This window comes from Tamandua tetradactyla, chromosome 6 (assembly GCF_023851605.1).
Source record: "Tamandua tetradactyla isolate mTamTet1 chromosome 6, mTamTet1.pri, whole genome shotgun sequence".
Lineage (NCBI taxonomy): Eukaryota > Metazoa > Chordata > Mammalia > Pilosa > Myrmecophagidae > Tamandua > Tamandua tetradactyla.
In genome coordinates this window covers 70259151-70280275 of record NC_135332.1, presented here as the reverse complement: position 1 = coordinate 70280275, position 21125 = coordinate 70259151, and positions in this window count along the sequence as shown.

Genomic DNA, 21125 nt, shown 5'->3' with positions numbered 1-21125 from the left:
AAAAAAAAAACGAAATGGGGAGAACTCACAGAGCAGTGATTGATACCAGCAACCCCCAAGGCAAGCCAATATGCCCATTTAAGGGTGCAAATAATGTCAATATTCAGGGCTTGGAATGGATGCGCCAGGCGTGGAAGCCCAGGAGGACATGCCGAAGTTACTGAGAGACAAGGCAGAGATGATAAGAGACAGACGGAAGGAAATAATGTTAAATAATATACACCCCCGAGATGGGCATAAATTAAAGCGAGATTTCATTCTGGTGCTCTGATGCAATGAACCAAGAGAACAAAGTTGAGAGAGAGTCTTATATGTCATCACGGGTCTTCTGTATGGAATTAGAACATTTTTATTGATCCTGGACCATCAGGGACACTGAACTCCTGTCAGCTGTCCCGAGACCCACACCACGCCACCACACAAACGGGAATCATCCTTCCTCGAGAAGCTGAAGGAGAGTTTTCTTTTTTTTATAGATGTCACCCAGAGTCATGCCAGACCCAGGAGAAAGTGCCAGGAAGGCAGAAGCCACGAGAAATATGGGTGGTGTCAGCTGTGACACCACACACAGCTGTGACTGTGAAGGACCACTATTTGGGGGAGCCCTGGGGTGTGTCCAAGCGCCACGCTGTCCAACCCCCTGCATGCTCCATCTGGTACGAGGAGAACTTGCATTTGTAAATTGTGAGCTAAAAAAGGCCAAATGTGCACGGCCCGTGGGCCAGGGCTCCGGGTGTTAGCTGCTTTCTCGGGGTCCGGTCCACAGCCCCGGCCTCCAGCTGCTTCTCTGTGTCCTTCGGGCGGGGTGCCCGGCAACAGCGGCCAAGAAGTTCACCCCGGCTGCCTGCCTCCCATTGCCTGCTCAGCTTCCTTCTGCTTTTGGAGTGGGGAAACTCAGGCGTCAGGGTGAACTTTCCAAGAAGTTTCACTTCCACGTTTTCAGACCGAGAAGGGGCAAGCTGACACACTTCGCCCACATGAGGCTGCTGAGGGAATGGGCGGGGTCCCCAAACCCTCTGCTTTCTAGCAAGGCTGGGTTTCAGCAATGAGCTGCAAGCTTTCTGCCTTTCCCGGAGAATCCTCTCTTCTTCCCTCCAATCCGGCCCTTTCCGTGGGGCAGTGCATGGACTTGGAAGTAAGGCTATGCCACATCTTCATTCTAAGGCAGCCTTTCGAGGGAACCTGCCCTAGAAATGTTAAACGGCTCAGCAATGACAAGGGCCATACAAACGCAATTCCGTGAAAATATTCCGTTTAATTGATTTTCTAAAAAGATCTATTATTTTTCCGTGGGCCCGTCTATTGATCTGCAGTCGCACAGAAGTAATGAAGAAGGCGCGTGATCAATAAGGCCAGTTCTATCTCACCCCATATTTGCTGGGCCTGCCCGCTAGCGACCAGTCCAGTCGGATTCCCAGGCGGCTTTGGGGGTGTGAGCCATCCTCTCCGTGAGTGCTGAGATTTATTTCTATTGGCATAAACATAACAAATGAAACCCTGATGACTTGTCTTGTTCTGAAAGCCAAGGGCATATCACATCAGTCATCAGGAAACGCACAAGAAAACAATTTGCAGAAAGAAAAAAACATAATAAAAGGAAGAGAAACTGGGCATCCTTTCTAACCTTAGTACCTTAGCTCCTCCCCCATGCTTAATCAGGATAATATTTTCTTTCTTTGCCCCACCCCCCTCCCCAGCTGCTGCACTCTCTGCCAACACACAAACGCCCTCTTGGTGTCACAGGGTCTTAGGAGATTTTGCTGCTTCTGCTGCGCATACAAAATTGAGGTACCTGCAGCTTCAGGCAGATATATAGGAGACGAGCTACCGTTGCTATCTTATCCTCTAAAAAAATAATAATGTTGAACAAGATAAGGCACCTGCAATAACACACCCACTGCAAGTTGGGGAAAACGGCAGACACCGCGGGGCAGTATTTACTGGGAAAAGAGGACACCACCCCCCCACCAACCTGATAAGTTATCTTGGTTGCTGTTAATTTCAGCTGAAATTTATCATCTGCATTTGCCCGTAAATGGGAGAGGACGCTGCCCGGGACCAACAGTGCTTGGAAGCTGTGCAGACTCAGCCTGCCCTATTGAAATGTGCTGGGAACAAAGCTTCAGGGCAGCGGGGTTGAGGGGGGCTGACCGCTTCTTGCCCCCCCCCCCCCCCAGGCGCTGGGTGCCACTGGATGGGATGGAAGGAGTGGAGAGATGAGATTGCTGAGGCCGGCAAAGGCTAGGCGTTGGAGGACTTGGCCTGAGGCCACTGGGGGAGCCGAGGAGGCTTTTATTTAGTTAGTTTTCATTTTTATTGTGGTAGCATACGCACCACAAAGTCTCCTGTTTTAACCACTTTCATGTGTACAACTCAAAGATGTTAATTTCACTCACCATGTTGTGCCAACATCACTGCCTTCCTTTACCAAAACTTTTCATCTCCCCAAACAAATGGTTCCCATTAAGCACAAGCTCCCCATTCCCCCTTTTCTCCCCTGGTAAGCTCTAGTCTACTTCCTGTCTTTATGAACTTGCATATTCTACATATTTCACATAAGTGAGATCATGCAATTTTTGTCCTTTTGTGTCTGGTTTATTTCACACCACGTGACGTCGTCAGGACCGTTGAAGAGTGCTGTCAGAACTTCATCCTTGGAGGGATTTTTAGCAAGGTGGGGGAGTGGGATGGTCAGATGTGCAGCTGGCCACAGCACAGAACTGCAGTGTTCCGCGGCCCCCCTTTCTGTGCACATGTGAAAATTTTGATGATGGCAATAATAGCTAACACTTGAAATGGACCAGGCACTGCTTCCAGTGTTTATATGCAGCAACCCATTTGATTCTCAGAAAAGTCCTATTGAGAAGGTATTGTTTTGTCCCATTTTGCAGACAAGGAAGCTGAGGTCTGGAGAGGTACTGTGTAGCAGGTGACCGTCCCTCGGTTAGACCTGGACTCTCCATGTCCCTCCCAGCTCCCCAGGAATGCACGCTGGCTGGAACCACCGAGTGAAAACGGCCTTTCTGCAGGAATGTTTCCATGGGGCCTCTCCAGAGAACAGAACCGATGGGATTTGTTGCAAGAAGTTGGCTCATGTGATTGTGGGGGCTGGCAAGTCTGAAATGTGTAGGCAGGCCGGCAGACTGGAAACCCAGGCGGGGTTTTATGCTGCAGCCTTAGGCTGAGGCAAAATTTCTCCTCCGGGAAACCTGATTTTGCTCCTGAGACCTGTGGCTTATTGGATGAGGTCCGCCCTCGTTTTGGGGGGCCATCAGCCCACAGCTGACTGTGGACTGACCCTATCTGAGCAGAACCTCCAGAGTAGCACTCAAAGCCCAGTTTGCAGAGTGGAGTGGAGCTGGCAGGAGGAGGGTGCATCACCCACGGGAGGGGGGAGAAGAGCGAGGAGGGGGTGGTGCCGAGGTGCCCTAGTGGGAGAACCCGGTGTACGGCAGCTGCCCTCAGGGGTGCGTGTCAGTCTTTCCACAAACACCGATTGACTGCCTTTAGGTGGCGGGGACACAGCGGTGAACCGGCGACGAGCCTACTCCTGGAGCCACGTCTCCAGTGGGAAGCAAAAATCTCCACGGATGGAACACAGCAAGAGGAGCAGGAAGGGAGAGACGAGGAGCTGAAATGCAAAAATCTGGTGGCTGTCCATTTTGTGCTCATAGGCACTGCAAAGGCCACGCGCTGTGCTAAGAAGCGTGTGCCTTTAACCTCTCCTCCAACCTTGCAGCCAGTGTTGGACATGGCCCTTTGGAGAACTAGGGTGCCCAGCATTGGGTCTGAGCATTGCCCCAGCTTTGAACCAACCAGGGGGTAGGCAGGAAAGACACTGGGGATGGAAGAAGTGAGAAGTGTGGGTTTTCTTCTGCCTCGGTGTGCTGGGGTGACTTCCCAAGCAGACCTCCTACCCCGAGTGTCCCCACACTCTGGTCTGAACCGTGTAAAACCCTGGACTCTGATTCCACACAGGTGTCCCGTCTTTGGAGATGACTTGTTATCACCGAGGACCAGTGCGGCTGCCTCTTTGGACTCTAGTGCCAGAGGTGCTCACTTGAGCTGCTGGTGAACCCCCCGGGGACCCTTGAAAACAATGGATGCTATCTGGGAGCCAGATGGCCAGAAGGATGAGGAGGAGGAGGCAAGGGGACGGTGTGGAGGGAAGGGAAAGCCATAAGCTGGGATCTGTTGGCAGCTGAGAGCAGCGTGTGTGCTGGCATGGACACCCAGCGACTGGATGCCCAGCAGACTGGACACCCGGCAGATGGATGGGTGTGTGTGGGTGGGTTCAGCCTTCTCCTCGGGGGGTGGGGGGTGGGGGTGGGGATTCTGGGTCAGGACTCCCAGCTGGCTCCTTTGCAGGATCTTAGCCTCTGCACCCAAACCTGGCTTCTCCTGCCTGCCCCCCCCCCCCTTTTCTCCATCCTTTCTGGTCTGACTCTTTTGCCTGCCATACGCCAGGTGGCCTGGCTTCCGTAACAGGTGGCCTCTAAACACTGGTCCCATTGACTGGTGCCGCAAAATGTCCATTGACCTGAGACCAAATGAAAAGAATCAGGATGGAGTGGTGAGTTTCTCATAAAGCTAGATGTAGTTCCTTTAAAGAGCTGCCCTCTATTCTGAGATTACATCCTGTCCACCTTGGGGTGTGAGAAAGACCTTTATTTTACAGAGTAATGAGGATGTCCGGTGGCAAAGACTTTCAGGCTGTTTTAGAAAACTCAGCTGCCTGTCCATGTTATTTACCCCCTACTTTTCTAGTCTGAAACGTTTCCACATGGAGGAATGGAGGAGAAGCCTTGCTGGGTCTGAACATCTGGGTAAGGTAGGGTTTCCAGGTGAGGCGGGCAAGGGCAGTGGTGGGGGACACAGGTAACTCTTTTGGGCTCCCTGCTTTTGCTTAGCCTAGACCTCAGGACAGTTCATTCAGCAGATGCTGGCGGGACACCCACTGTATGGAATTCACCAGACCAGGTCCTGGGAATGCCAGGATACATGGGGCGTGGTAGGGAACCTAAGACCACACCCCCAAAAAGGGTAACTTGGGGAAAAGTGAAGTGCCGCAAGACTTCAAACGGATCACTGCCCCGTGTCCCGCTGCCATGGTGGGCTTACTTGGGTTCAGTAACTGGGCATCAGTTTTCTTTCTGCTAAATGAGGAAATGCACCCACATTTCCTCAAGGACAGTCTGTGGCTTAATCTCATTGGCTAAGGCAGTTACGTGTGTCTATGTGTGTGTGCATTTAACGTGCAAATCCACATCATTGGCATTGGACTACGATTTAGTTTGTGCTATTTTCTAAACCTTAATAGACGTTGTGTTTTAGAGCAGTTTTAGGATTGCAGAAAATTGAGCAGATTGTCCAGAGAGCTGTCCTCCTCTCCCCACGGCTTCCCTGGCTGTCGGCACCCAGCATTAGTGTGGCGCATTTGCTACAACTAGATGAACCAACATTGATACATTATTATTAACTAATGTACCAGGATTACGTGTGGGCATTCTATGGGTTTGGCTGAATCCACAAGGTCATGTCTCTACCATCATCAGGTCATACAGGATAGTTTTAATCCCCTAAAAATGCCCTGGGCCCCACCTACTCATCTCCCACCCCGACCCCAGCCTGAATCCCTGGCAACCACTGATTTCTTTCCTGTCCCTATGCTTTTAACTTTTCCAGAACATCTATATAGTTAGGATCATCTAGTTTGGAGACTTTTCTGACTGGCCTCTTTCTTTCACTTAGCAACATGCATCTTAGGTTCCTCCATGTTGTTAGTTTGCTGTAAAAAAATCACACTGGGGTCGCAGAAAGCATGAGGAAGGTGGAAATGGGTTTGCCTCTTTGAGGATTATGGTTGCTGTTTTACTTAAATGGCTGGCCCTTGTGTGTGTGTGTGTGTGTGTGCATGCATATAAGAAAGGGAGAGAGAGAAATTGAGCATGGACTGGAATAGAAAATGGTTCCTAACTACTTCAAATAATCTGGTTTTTGCTTTTCTTCAATTTTCTGCAATGAAACTCAGTTTCTCCTGAGATCAGCCAAAAGAAAAATCAGAACTAAAAAAAAGGGCTTCTGGTAGGAGAGAAAACAGCAGTTTTGGGAGGCAGTCTCCAGTCGCTTAAGGTTTGGTTCCCCTACCTGAGATTGCCTGGGGTTTGGGGTTTAGGATCGTGCTGGCTTCTCTGAGCCTTGGTGAATTGAGCCGGCCGGGACATGGGCCAGCGGGAAGGCTCCCTTGGGCAGGGGACGCAGCTCCCCGGGAGGTAGATGGGTGGACGGGTGGTGGCTGCAGGCACGTTTTCTGCAGCAGGATCCCATATAATATGGGTGGGTCCCCCACTTTGGAATCACATGCCCCATGCTGGTGTGGCTCCCCACAACTGGCCCAGCCCCCTGCCTACGGCACTCTTTCAGCTCGGGGCTCATACCCTCTCTCCGGCCCCAGCTTCCTGCCTTTGCCCCAGCAGCTTTTTCTCATCCTTTAGCCCCTGGCCCCATCGCCAGGCCTTCCCTGGCTCCCAAACCAGAGGAAACCTGTCCTGTCCTTCTCCTTCACTGCCTCCTCTGCTGTTCTTGGCATTTATCATTTTGCACCAGACGCTTTACTTGCCTGGCTTCCTGGCATTGCCAAACAGAGCACCCCAAACTGAGCATCTGAAGACAGCAAAAACATTATCTTCCAGCTCTGGAGGCCCCAAGTCCAAAATCGAGATGTTGGCGGCCGCGCTCCTTCTGAAACCTGAGACTCCATCCTCGCCTCTTCCTGGTTTCCGTGGCTTGGCTTGCAACTGCCGCTCCAGTCCCTGCTTCTGTGGTCTCACGGCCTCCTCCCCTGTTTCTGTCTGACTCCTTGTCTGTTTGTATACCAGTCATATTGGGTCAGAGCCCACCTAGTCTAGTGTGATCTCATTTTAATTTACCCAATTTCATCCACAATGACCTTATTTCCAAATAAAGTCACATTCTGAAGTCCTGGGCATCAGGACTCCAACATATCTTTTGAGGGGACCCATTCCCACTCCCGACATTTATGGACTGCCTCCCTGGCTGGACTGCACCTCATTGGAGACAGGAGACTGTATACCCAGGCCCTGGCATATGAGAGCTACTCCATAAATATCTGCAGAATGCTTGGTCTTACTTATTCTTTATAGCCATCCTAGGGGTGGGGGTGACTATTTTGGCTGCATTTTTGCTAGTGAAGAGACAGGTTTCTGGCCGGGACTTGTCCAGAGCCACCCATCTGGGATGTGGTGGAAATCCGTTTGTGCCCAGGTCTGCCTGGCTCCATAGTCCATGCTTGAGCTGGTGCCCATGTCAGCCTCCCAGGACCCTCTGCAGGCAATACAGGCCACCCTCTCTCTGTAAGACCTGGGGACACAGAGGAGTCCTATGAAACAAACTGGAAAGCCCCCTGCTTATTCCCAAATACTACTAATTCAGAAGGTAAGTAGGTCCAGCCAGAGATTCCCAGATCATCAAACCTACTGCAGACCACCTACCCAGCTGGTGGACGGCCAGTTGCCAGCCACCTCGTTGAGGGTCGTGGCTTACACATTCTGGGTTTCCCAGGGAGCAGGCCACGGCGGGAGGGGGCCAGCCGGGTTGCGCCCTGGACAGTCCCCAGGCCACCTGCTGTCCCTTCCTCCTGCAGCAGAGTAGGTACACCGGGTGGCCACAGCCTCGCAGGGTTGAGAAGTCGCCCTGTTTTGTGCTTGGCAAGCCTGGGGGGACTGTGCATCTCTGGAGTTCATCCTTGATGCAGGGATGCAGACCTCATATCATAGGGGATCAGTGCTGTCTCCCCCAGCCCTGTCAGGGTGATTAAGTCCCTCTCCCGGGTGGCTGCTGGTGGTCCCCAGGTTGCGATCTCAGGGAGCAGGAGGCTACCACCTGGCAGAGGAGACTCTAATCACCCCGTCTGCTTCCACCGAAGCCCAGTTCCATTCTTTCTGCACGTGCATGGCACCCGGGGTTGGAGGATGGTGGGAGGGAGGCAGAGGGAGAGGAGAGAGAAGTCAAGTGTGAGAGCTCTGAACGAGGGACAGCCGCTAGGTCCCAGGCACTCCTGTTAAAAACAAACAAAATAATAAAACTTTGAGAGATCAACAGAGGGGGAAATGTCCCACCGCCCAGCAGGGACCCTGCCATCTGTGTAGACTTTGGGGATGAGAAGCAGACTAGGTCTTTTTAAGCCAAAGGACAAGAACTGTGTCCCGTGTCACTGAGCAGTGCTGACCTGTGACACCCTGGTTTGTCGGCCATGTAGTCACTGGGCCTCCTGTGGATGTGGGGTCCCTGCCCTGGATTATGGTGTCCAGCTGCTCTGTGACATGCCGACTCGGGCCAGGTGGCCCAGCCAGGTCCATGCAGGTCAGCGGGCAGTTCAGCGGTACTCACTCTGCATACTTTACCTCCGTTTGTCTTCCTGTCTCCATGGGATGGACGTGGTGACCCCAGTTAATAGGTGAGAAACGGGTGCTCAGGGAGTGAGGACATTGGCTGGAGGTTGCAGAACTGGGTTTGGACCCAAGTCTGGCCACCTCCTGGGCCCCCAGCTCCTGTGCAGTCTCTCAAAAGTTAAGCCATAAGCATCCAAGGCTGAAGGCCTTGTTTCAAATTTTGACCTCACCACTTATGAGTTCTGTGACTTTCTATTTTAAGAATCCATTTTCCTCTGCATAGAATGAAGGAAATGTCCATCCTTCAGAACGTGTGGTGAGGATTAAATGAGATAAAATATGTGAACGCCCACAGAGCACTCATCTTTATCTCCCCAGCCTCAAAGGTTTGGGAAAGAATTTTCCACCAAAATTGTCTTTAAAAAGGGTGAGAACCCAGATGAAACTTCGGTATTGTGGCTCCCTGCACATGCACACACATCCACAAACACACACACATATATTCATATGTACATGTATAGTCCATCTATCCATCTATCATCTCTCTCCATTTATCTCTATATCTGTCCATTTATCTACCTATTTGTCTATCATCTATCATCTATGAGTTTACCATCATCATCATCTATCTACTCATCTGTCCCTGCACACACACTCATACATATACACACACTCATACATACACACACACTCATACATACACACTCATACACACATGCACTCATACATATACACACACTCATACATACACACACTCATACATACACGCACACATACATACACACACACTCATACATACACACACTTATACATTACACACATACATATACACACACTCATACATGCACACACATACATACACACACTCATAGATACACACACTCATACATGCACACACATACATATACACATACACTCATACATACACACACTCATACATGCACACACTCATACATACACACACATACATACACATTCATACATACACACACTCATACATACACACACATTCATACACACACTTATACTTTACACACATACATATACACATACTCATACATGCACACACTCACACACACACTCATACATACACACACTCAACATACACACACACTCACATGCACACACATACATATACACACTCATACATGCACACACTCATACATATGCACACTCATACATGCACACACACTCACATACATACATATACACACTCATACATGCACACACTCATACATACACACATACTCATACATATACACACTCATACATGCACACATACATACATACACACTCATACATGCACACACACTCATACATATGCACATACACTCATACATACACACACACTCGTACAGACACACACATACATGCACACACACTCATACATGCATACACACATACATATGCACACACTCATACATACACACACATTCATATATACACACTCATACATGCACACACACACTCATACATATACACACATACACACACTCATACATACACACACTCACACATACACACTCACACATACATACACACTTATACATACACGCACTCATACACACACTCATACATATATATACACAGTCATACATATACATGCACACATTCCTTTATTTTTTTTGGCTAGAAAGTTGGAGATTTTATCCCTCCCAAAGAATGACTGTAACCAAGATATTAGGATGTAAGGGATGATTTTGATTACTGAATCATGATAGAGAAATTCCTTTTTGCTTTCTGTTATAATGGAGTAGACACAGGGAAATACCTGAAATCCCTAAATTGTAATCCAGCTGCCTTCATCTCTGTTAATGATTGTACAGCCTTTCTCTTGTACCTCCGTGATTGTAAAAAACTGGCAACTAACCTTCTTTTGTACCCAGTCATCCAATTTTAACTTCAGAGTCTCGTGATCACTGAAGACAGCCCCTAATGTTTGCTAATGAAGGGTCTTGGGTCAGCCCAGAACTAACCCACCCCAAGTCCAAAGTTATCTTGATAACCGAGACCAGATCTAACCAAAGTGGGCCCACCTGACATGTGCAGTCGCTTAGACTTTAACCTACAAGCCACCTAGATCTCATTATAACACTAAAATCACTCCCATCATCAGGCTGCCATTTTCTTGCGTTCCATGACCAAGCATGGAATCAATCTGTGCATGCTCAATAACTAGGTCACCTCTAATTACATCATCTGCAACCACTGTGCCCATTATCCTAAACCCCGCCTATCTTTTAATTCTATAAAACTGTCAGAATTACTCCAGGTTGGGGAGAACAGATTTTGGGGCTGAAAGGTCATCTGATCTCCTGCTATGCGCCTGGTAATAAACTCTATCTTTTTTTGAAAACCTGGGGTCTCAGGAATTGGTTATGTGAGTGCATCAGGCAAAATAATCCACCATTGTTACGACTGTTGAAGCTAAATTTTCTACCGAAAAGAATAAAGCAGCTGAGCAGAGCCTGCATTAGCCCCCATCTTGTCTTCCCTTCTTCCAGAGTGTTCCATCTCCGACGTGTCGAACCAGCAAATTAATTGGAGAATTTGGAGAATGAGGCGGCTGACCTGCACCTACGAGGTTTAAAAATATGGTAATGCAATTAGCAGCTTTGGCAGCCTGATGAAGCCTCTCTGAAATGCTGATAAAATACCACTGAAGGAAAACGCTTAAGAGCCTCTTCAAACTTTCCAAAATGTGAAGTGCGTCCTTATAGAGAAAATGGCAATCTAGTCTCCTTTCTCCAAGGTTCAAGATTAATTAGGGACTTATTTAGTGCATGAATAAGGAAACAAATGAACTCTTGGATTAAAAAGCATTGAAACCAATTTTTTAATTTTTTTTTTTGCAATTACATTCCTATCATAAAAGTCTTCGTTAGACGCTGTCCCTAGCGTGTATTGTGTAAGGGAAGTGTTACCACACTGGGCTCTTGACTAGTCTGCATTTCCTTCCTGTTAAAGAGGGCTCTTAGAGCCAAAGCCTTTTCTTTCTTCTGCTAGTGGCTGGAAGGCTGGTTTAGGCTCTGGGAAAATTCAAGTCCTCTCTTGCCCTCCTCAGCAGAGTTCATGTGTTCCCAGTACACCTCTGGTCCTTCCCAAGCAGCTGGGAGTTGCTGGGAGAATTATCTGGCTCCTTGGATCGTCATTCCTCATTCATCCTTTGTCCATCATTTGTGACGATGGGCCTGGGGAGAGACCTGAGACCTGGACCACCTACCCCAGCCCCCTCTTCTGTCTTCCTCCCTCTCCCCACAAACAGCCACCTGGTTGGAAGCTGGTCCAACAGCCACCTGCGACCATCAGCTGATCCATTCCTTTCGTTTGGCAAATACTGATTGGGCACCTACTATGTGCCAGCACCACCAGGTGCTGGGGATACGGCAATGGCTCAACTTGCTTCCTGCCCTCTCGGAGCTTACAGGGTAAGGTTGTTTGCCTCGGTATTTGCAAGTTACCTTGATCATTTTTGGTCCAGGCCTGTCTACGATGGGACTCAACAGCAGATGCCACATCCATCAACACGTGTGTTGGTACACCTCAGCAGTATCACAGGTGCTGGCGAGAGCCTTGGCAATGTCCACAGCCTCAGGCTAAGCTTAAAGATGACTCTGGGTCAATTTTTTTTTTTTTTTGGTATGCGGTATGACGGGGTCACATTTTGTCCTTTTCCCATGTGAGTATCCCGTTATTGCAGCACCATTTGTTGAATTTTTTTGTTTGTTTCTTTGTTTTTTCTTTTGGGGGGGAAGTGCATGGCCTGGGAATCAAACCCGGGTCTCCTGCATGGCAGGCAAGAATTCTACCACTGAACTACCCTTGCACCCCACTCCAGGTGAGTCTTTTACCTGTCCTGCCCTCTCCTCCTGTTCCACGAATCAGCGGTGTGACCATCTGTGACCACCATACCACCCCGTGGTGGGCTGACTCTTGGAGGGAGGGGTCCCTGTATTCCTGCTCCCTGGTGTCCACCTCCCTGTGAGCTCCCCTCTTCTGGAGTGTGGGCGGGACCTGTGGCCGAAGGGGTATATATGGTCACGCACACGTGGCTACATGACCTAAGATTGCAATGCCGTCTTGCGAGACACGCTCTCCCTTGTTGGTGTTGATGACAACACGTGGCCATGTCATGAGTTGCCCTTTGGGGGTGGGGGCATCGGCAGCTTCCAGCCTCCAGCCTCCAGCCAGGGGGAAGCCGAGGTCCTCAGTCCCCCAGCCTGCAGTTCCTGGCTTCTGCCAAGGACTGTGTGCGTTTCCCCAGTGGAGCCTCAGGTGGGATGGCAGCTGAAGTTGGTACCATGTCTGTACCTCTGTCAGACCGTGGGCTGGAAGTTCCTCTAAGCCATAATCAGCTCGTGGACTCAGAAATGCTGAGATAATAAACGTTTATGGTTTTGTGCTAAGTTTTAGGATGATTTGTTTATGTGGCAATAGGAGACCAATAAACCCACGCAGAGTCTTGTGTGGATGCATAGGTGGGTGAATTTTAAACACCAGGCAATGCTTCGGCGATCAGGACGGGGGTGAGGACATTAGCTGCCTCTTGCTGCAAGTCTTTTATACACCAGGTACTGTTCCAGGTGTTCTAACAGCACCGACGGCTGTGATGAAGTAGAGAACAAGCCTCGGGTCCGACTGGAGCACTTATTAGCTGCATGATGCTGGATAAATCATCATCTAGCCTTGATGAGCCTGGGTTTCCTCATATATAAATAGAGGTAGAAATAGCACCTTTCCCTTGCCGCCTTGCATGAATAAATGAAATAATGTTCATAAGAGTATTTAACTAAATGCTTGGTCCATAGAAAGTTCTCAGTAAAGTACAGCTTACATTACATAATTAATATAATCTGCAAACAAAGCTGCAAGGTATGCTTCTCCTTTTACAGATGAGGGAATAGAAGTCTAGAGAGGTTGAGCTGCTCACTGAGCAGCTAATGAGAGGAGCAGCTTAAAACCTCACATCCCCATTCCCAACAGGTCTGTGCTCCCCTGAGCCAGTCTCCTAGGCTGCCCCCAGCAGCCCCAACTGAACCCGGCAGCTTGGCTTCTCAACCCCTGAACTCCCCTCTAGCCTCCCCCTTCCACCGTGGCACCCCATCCCTCCACAGCCCCCCACCTGCAGCTCAGCATGACCTGCGGCCCCTCATGGCCCCAAGAACTTAGCAGAGGGCACCCCAACTCGGCCCTTGCACCGCAGAGCCCCCCGCCACCTCCTGGTCCCCTCCTGGAGTAAGGGCAGATTTTGTTGGCTTCATCATAGACTATAGAACAAAAACACAATAAAATAAAATGAATGTTTTCTCAGTGAAAATCCATTAGATGAGTTACTGTTGTAATTTAATAATGGGATGGGAAACTACAGCAAATTACCGAAGTATATAATTAAAGTAAATCTATTTTAAAGTCCTTTATTGCTTAGTATTTTTCAGATCTCAGCCTGGCTTTCCTCTCCACTCCCCCCTCCCCTCCCCGCCTTCCCTCCATGTGAGCGCGGTCTGGAGGGTGGGCGACCGTGGACCCTCCAGAGCTGGGAAACTGTGGCGGCAAGAGCCTTTTCCCTTTTCTTCCCCACGCAGGACACTGCACCCGAAGCATCAAATGCCCAGACGGGCCTCCTTCCTGACAGCAGAGGTTCCCCTAGATGACCGGGGGAAGGGGGGTTGATTTGTATCCTAAATGCTCACTCCAGCCCTACTAAACTGGGGGTGGAGGTGGTGATGAGGAGAAAAAAAAAGTCTGCTCCGAGAATTCCCTTCGTGAAGGACAGCCCCCTCCGCCCCCCCCCCCCCCCCCGACCTCAGATTAGCTAATAACCACCGAGTTCAGGATAGCGTCCCAATTTAAGAGGGCAGCAGGAAGCCAGGGCTCAGAGAGGTTAAGTACTTGCTCAAGGTCACACAGCCATAAGTGGCAGAGCTGGGATTTGATCTCAAGTGCTTGACAAAGGACAGCTGCCTCCCGGTGCTCCCAAGCCTCAGAGTCTGGCCTGCTGGGCTGTAGGATGCCTTGTTGTCATGAGCCTGCAGGTTACTGGTCACCTTCAAAGGGAGAAGAGCGGAGATGTAAATGGGCAGCTAGGGTTTCTATGACTTTTTTTTTGCTTTCTGGAAACCGACATAAGCGGGGCAGGAGCCCCAGTGCTGGCAGTGCCAGCCAAGCCTGCAACCCCTCATATGTAGACTTCTCTCCCCACCCCCTTGGGTCAGCCTGGGGAGGGTAAAGACTTTGGGCTGAATCTCCTTCGTCCAAAGGCCTGGGAGAGGTCCTGGGAGGATCACTGAAGCCCCCCGACCCTACTGTGGGGAAGGTTCTTGACTCAACCCAGGGTGCTTCCCCTTCTCTGGAGCCCTTGGACTGCGCTCAGGGATGCTAAGAACCAAGTGACCTGAACAGAAGAGATCAAACTACAAGGGTCAACTTCAATAGCACAATGAGCTCTGGGTTAAGACAGAAAAAGTCCCCAAGAAAAGAAAGGGGGACTCCCATGCCCCCTGGCAAGACTTCCAGGGAAAGCCTCTGCAGATCCGATTACACCCAGGAGACCTCATTCCCGCCCCCCTCCCCCACCCCCGCAGCCCGGGAAGGACCCCCTGATCTTCCTCCACCCACCAGATCCGTCTCCTCCTACAGGAAAGTGCGAAAGCCTCCAGGCAGGAGAACGGGGGACCCGAGTCAGCTTTGAAGGGCTGAGTCCTATGCAAATGAAATGAAAATGTATGCAAATAGGAGCTCACTCTCTCGGGCTCTCCCAACCTCTTTTTGCCGCTGGGCTGCTGCAGCCTTCCCTGTGCTGCTCTGAATGCCACCGTCTCCTTCCAGCTCGCGTCCTTCAAGGAGGGGGAGCTCTGGGGAGGCGGGGGAGGTGAGTGTGGCTTCGTGGATGATGCCAGAGATGGTTGCCACTTCCTCCTCAGCAGCCCTCCTTTCCAGCTCCAAGAGGGTGTCCAAAGATACAGATCCCCCAAACTCCAGGGGAATGCCCCCCAATCCTGAGGATCCTCTGAGTTGAAGGGACCCATGGAATTCAAATGCCCTCCATGCCCCTCTGCAAGGGAGGTGCTGACCCTTGGGTACAATGTCGAGGGTGGACTCCCCCACCAGGGCGTTCGAGTTTCCCAAGGTCTTGTGGCTGCTTTCTGCACCAGTTGGGGGGCACTCCCCCTCCCATCGGGCACAATGTCCCAGAAACAAAACTTCAGTGATGCCTTGGCCATGCTCTCCGCCCCCCAGCCCGAGGGCACCTAGAGCCTGCTAGAAAGCACTTCTTGTGGCATCTAAGAGGTACAGGGCTCCGCAGTGGGGACAGAGCGGAGACAACTGAAGGCAATGGCCCCTCATTTTCCAGGGGCTCTGGGTCATGTGGGTCAGGAGGAAGGCGGCAGAGAGGCCAGGAGAAGAGAGGCTGGCCTGGGACGGTCACTGGCAGGAGTGGGAGGAGGAAGCCCATGAGGAGCTCTGGAGACAAGGCAGACAGGAGAAAACTTCAGACAGGGTGGTGAGGCACAGGCCCCAAGGCGAACTCCCTCCAACCCAACAGCCTTGTCTGGAACCCAGCAGTGGTGCCCGTTGATGGAATAAGTGTCCCCCACCCTCGGCTCCCCAGACCCAGCAAAGGAGTCCATCTTGCCTCTGCCCAGACCTGCCCCCACATCTCCTTGTTAGGGAGGAGGGGACACGGAGGCTGTTTTAGCCTGCCAGAGGTGCCAGAATGCAATACACCAGAGATGGGTCGGCTTTTAATAGGGGGATTTATTTAGTAAAAATGTATGGTTCTTCAGAGGAAAGGTAGCTAGCTTTCATCTGAGTTTCTCTTCACATGGGAAGGCGCATGGCAATCTCTGCTGGCCTTCTCTCCAGGCCTCTGGGTTCCAAAGGCTTTCCCGCGTCTCCAAACGTTGGGGCTGGGCTGCCGGTGCCGAGATGAGGGATGCTGAGCTGCTGAGCACCCTTCTGCCCTCTCTGTTTTAAGCCTCCAGCTAAGGAAATTAAACCTCACTCGTTGTGGAAGGCGCTCCCCTTAGCCACCGGCAAATGCAATCAGCCACAGATGAACTTCACCTGCTGATGATTCGCGTCCACAGAAACAGACCACCGGGCCAAGCTGACACCTGAACCTAATCACCACAGAGACACAGGCCCAGCGGCCTTTATGGTCCTCCCTCAGCGCTCAGCCTTCACTGAAGCCCACAGCCCTGGCTGGGCACTGCTGGGGGTGGAATGCCATAAAATCTACCGCCCCTTCCTCAAGGGCCCCACAGCAGGCTGGCATCTACTTGCTTCAGGCAGCCTCAACTCTCAGTCCCATGTTCTAGTGCTGTTCCAAACTCGCCAGAGGACAAGGAAGCTTGTCTGCTTGGTGGCTATGAACCTCCTTGCACCCCTGAAGCTCTGCATGCACAAAGTTAAGGTGCCCTCGTGCAGGCTGTGAGCAGGCACTGAGCCTCTGCTGCATGCCGGGCTCTACACTGGTTCCAGGGGGGCTCACAGGCAGTGGGTGCTTTCCTGGGACACACCCCTGCGCCCCTCCCACAAAGGCCCATGCAGGCTCTGAGCATGCACAAGCCATGGCCACACCTCTCCTGTGTCCGAGCAGAGCCGGGGGGCGCAGGGAGCAGGATCCGGACAGGAGCTCCCTTTGTCTGTTTGTCTTGCCGCTCTCCAGGGGTGAGACGGGGAGAATTAGGGTTGGGTGAGGGCGGCAGGAGGACCCACCTGCCCTGAGGGGTTTCCATGTTTTGGGGAACAGAAAGAAGGTCTCCCCCAGGGCTGAAGGCTGCTCCTGCCTTCCTCCCCCAGCCCAGAGACAGTCCCTTTCGGGGCTCTGGTGCGGCTGGGGGCCAGAAGCAGCCCCGTTGGGCATTCTTGCCTGCACCCATCGAAGGGCAGGAGGTTCTAAGCAGAGTGGAGCTGACCTTGTTTCGCTGCCTGCCTTTTTCCCAGCGCCTCCGCTCTAGCGTCACCGGCCACCTGAATCTCCAAACGTCATCCTGCCTGAGAATCAGATAAATACAGAGAGAGAATGTGGCTGTGCAGCAGGAATTGCCATTAGGAACTGACAGTAATTGTAATAATAGTAATTATTGTAATATTATTATTGTAAAGCATTTTGGGGGGCCTTTAATCGTTCACTTGGCCTTGCGCTAAGCACTTCATAAATGAATTCTTTTAAAAATGGTCACAGTCATCTTATGAAGTAGCTATTAACAATTAATCTTCCTTATTCAGTTATGGGGACACTGGGGGTCACAGCAGCTGTAAGATGGCTAAGTAAGTGTCTAGTGCCTGATGAGGAACTTGAACTGGAAAGTGGCCCAAAACTTGTGCTGCTCATCAGTGGTACTCACAGCTAAGTGTGCTCCACAAGCCCCCAGGGTGGGGTCCTTATCATAAAGCCTGGCCCCCGGCCCACACCTGAAGGGATGAGGGTTGGGGGTGGCGGCGGGAAGGGAACCTTCAAGGAGGATGTCAGGTGACTCTGCTGCGGTGAGAAGGTCTGCAGATGTGACCACCCAGCTCTGGGCTCCCCACTGCCGCCCCTCTGCAGGGCCCCCTGGATGTGGCTGGTCCCCGAGGCATGTCCTTCTTTCTCCCTCCTGCTCCTGCACTGGCTCCCGTCTCCAGGCCTGGCATCTGATGGGAACCTGCCCTAGACTCTGGCCTGATGCCCGGCTGTTCCCCAAAACTCAGCACCAGTGAGCCCCCAGCTGGCTGGACCCTGCAGGATTTCCCCTCCCTGTGCTCATCTGCCAGCTTCAGTGAGTCCTGCCTGTGGTGGCCCTGAGGCTGCCACACCTGCCCCTGTAGCTCATCCCATATCACATGAAGGACCCCTTGCCCTCATCCAGCCCCATGTCGTGGTTGGCCCTCTGTGGCCCCCCTGCCTTGTCCCCAGAGATTTCACAGGCTTCCTCCTGCCCCGTGATGACTGGCTGGCTACCTACCCTGCCCCAAGGACCCTTGGAGACTTAGTTGGCCTCACCCTGGCCGGGAGGGTGGCTGCTGAGCTGCATTCCCTGAGCCCCCTCTGCCCCAGGCCGCGTCCCTTGGTCTCAGCCCTCACCTGAGGCCTCCTCCCATCCTCTGCCCTGTGTCACCCAGGGCTCGTCATGCCCCTTGCCTGCAGGTCCCTGAGGATGGGCGGGCAGGGGCAAGAAGGGAGGCCCCGTCCACCCACACATGTCATGAAGACACACCACCTCCTTGCAGAAATGGCTTCTGGAAGCCGTCATGACGCAAGCTTGGCATGCGGGACAGAAAGCCAGACAGCAGGATGCCTTCCTCTCTGAGCCTCAGCTAGAGACGGTCAGATGGGCCCAATCCGTGAGCAGCAACCAGGCTCCTTTGCAATGAACACACAAACAGGCACAACTCACCAGCCACCGGAGCCTGTGGGCCGGAGGTGGTGGGAAACGGGCAGGACGGGCAGGTGAACTCAATGGGTAATCTCAAGCACCCAAAGACAACTTAATTCCTCTCCAACCTTCGGCTTCTCAGCCCGGGATCTGGGGAGGAGGTACCTCTGGTGGTTGCCTCTAGATCTCTCCACCCTGAGAGCCAGGGCTGCTTCCTGGCTCCTCTGCTGTCCCACCCTATCCCGCTGGCTCCTTTGAGAGTGGGGTTGTGCGAGGGAAGGGCTGGACCAGGTTTGCCTGCATGTTTGTGTTTTCCAGCAGCCCTGCAGCTGTTTAGGGGTGGTTTTGAGATGTTCCGCCTATCAGCATCTTTGCTTTTTGTTGGGATCCTGGGGCATACCCGTTTGCACCCCGGCATCATCGCCGAGTTGAACTTTATTCCCACCTCCGGCATGCTTGCTTCCGGCATTATATGCTGCTCTAGGTCAGACCCTCTCACTGCACACAAATGTCCTGTGTTGGTGGGGTCCCGATTTAGGATCCCAGGAGGCCCTGGGGACCCAGACTTGTGAGCTGTCCCTGGGAAGCCTTGAGCTTGGGCTGCCCTCCATGGAAGACATTTTGGAAAGAGAGGAAGTCTTTATTGTGGAAATGGAATGAGTTTGTGCAAACTTATTTTTTGAAAAGAAAAAAAAATTTGATTTTATTTACATGTGTTCCCTGTTCACCAAATAGACACCCTCCCTCCCCCATGCCCCCGGTACCCTCTAATCGCCTTTCTATCTGTGTGAATTCACTATTTGTAGACCTCTCTTATAAGTGACATCGTACAATATCTGTCCTTATGTGTCTGAGCATAATGTTTTCAAGGTTCTTACGTGTTGCAGCAGACCTCAGAACTTTGCTCTCATGGTCGAGTACTATTTGATCGTGTGAATGTACCGCATGTTGTTTATCCACTCATCTGTTGATGGACGCTTGGGTTGTTTCCACCTTTTGGCAACTGTGAATAAGGCTGCTAGGAACATGGTGTACAGGAATCCATTTGAGACCCTGTTTCCACTTTCTCTGGGTATATACCTAGAGGGAACTTGTATTTCTGATGTGATTTTTATTTCTAAATTACAGTCTTTCCTTCACCCCACATTTGTGTTGAAGGTTTATTTTCCCAGGAAGCAGATTTAGGGGCTGCAGGTTGCTTATTAGAGGAGGAAAGTTTGGAAGGAAGCAGGAGTGGGGCAAAGGGAGGGTTGGGGAGTAGAATGGCTAGCTGGAGCTGTCCTGAGCTGGGTACAGACGATCCCCACAAAGACAGGCCCCTGAGTGTAGGACACCAAGGAAGGGCATGACCTTGGGTAAGGCACCTCTCTGCAGCTGAGGCTGTCCCAGGCATTTGGCAGCTGGAGGCCTTCTATTGTCACCACTCACTTCCAGCTACTGGGCAACCTCTCCTCCATCCCAGGGGAAATCTGGGTGGAAACCTAAGGATACCTGCACTGCAGCCTTGCCTGGGGCTGGCCTCATTGACTCTCCAGAGAGGCCTAGGGCTATGGTGTTGGCCTCTGTCCCACTGCCATCTTAGCTCCAGCCACTCCATCCAAGTTTCCTTTGCCTGGAGCACTCCTACTCATACAGTCAGGCCCAGGTCAAATGCCCCTCTTCCACCTGTCACCGTGCCAGCTGTGTGGCTCCATGTTGCGTTGATCCAACCCCATCCTAGCACTTACTTTAAAAAAAAGTACGGTTATATATATAATTATTTATATATTAATTGTGTTTATAGTATTGTGCTACCATCACCCACTACCCATTACCCACATTTGTCATTGCCCCAAACAGAAACTCTGCACCCATCAGGCATTGGCTCTGCATTTCCCCTGCTGCCACCTCTGGTGATTCCAATCTACGTTCTGACTCAGTGAATTTTCTTGTTCTAAATACTTTCATGGAAGTGAAAGGATACAGTATCTGTCCTTTTGTGCCTGGCTTCTCTCCCTCAGCATAATGGTTTCAAGGTTTGTCCATGTCTCATTGTGGCTCTGAATTTTGTGCTTTTTGAGGCCCAAATGATATTTGGTTGTGGATGGAGCACATGTCATCCATCTGCTGTGTTGATGAGCACTTGAGGAGTTGCTCTTTAGAGTTACTGGGGCTAAGGCTGCTAGAACACTGGGGTGCAAGTGTCTTTGGGTACCTGTTCTCAGTTCTTTGGGGTATGCATATATCTAGGAGTGGAGTCCTAGCCTAACTTTTTACCTTGTGGAAATGATTTCCTCCAGGCCTTTCCCCCTGCCCCCAAGTCCCCTGTGGTCAGAGACCGGCTTATTGCCCCTCCACCCTTGAAACCCTCAGTGTG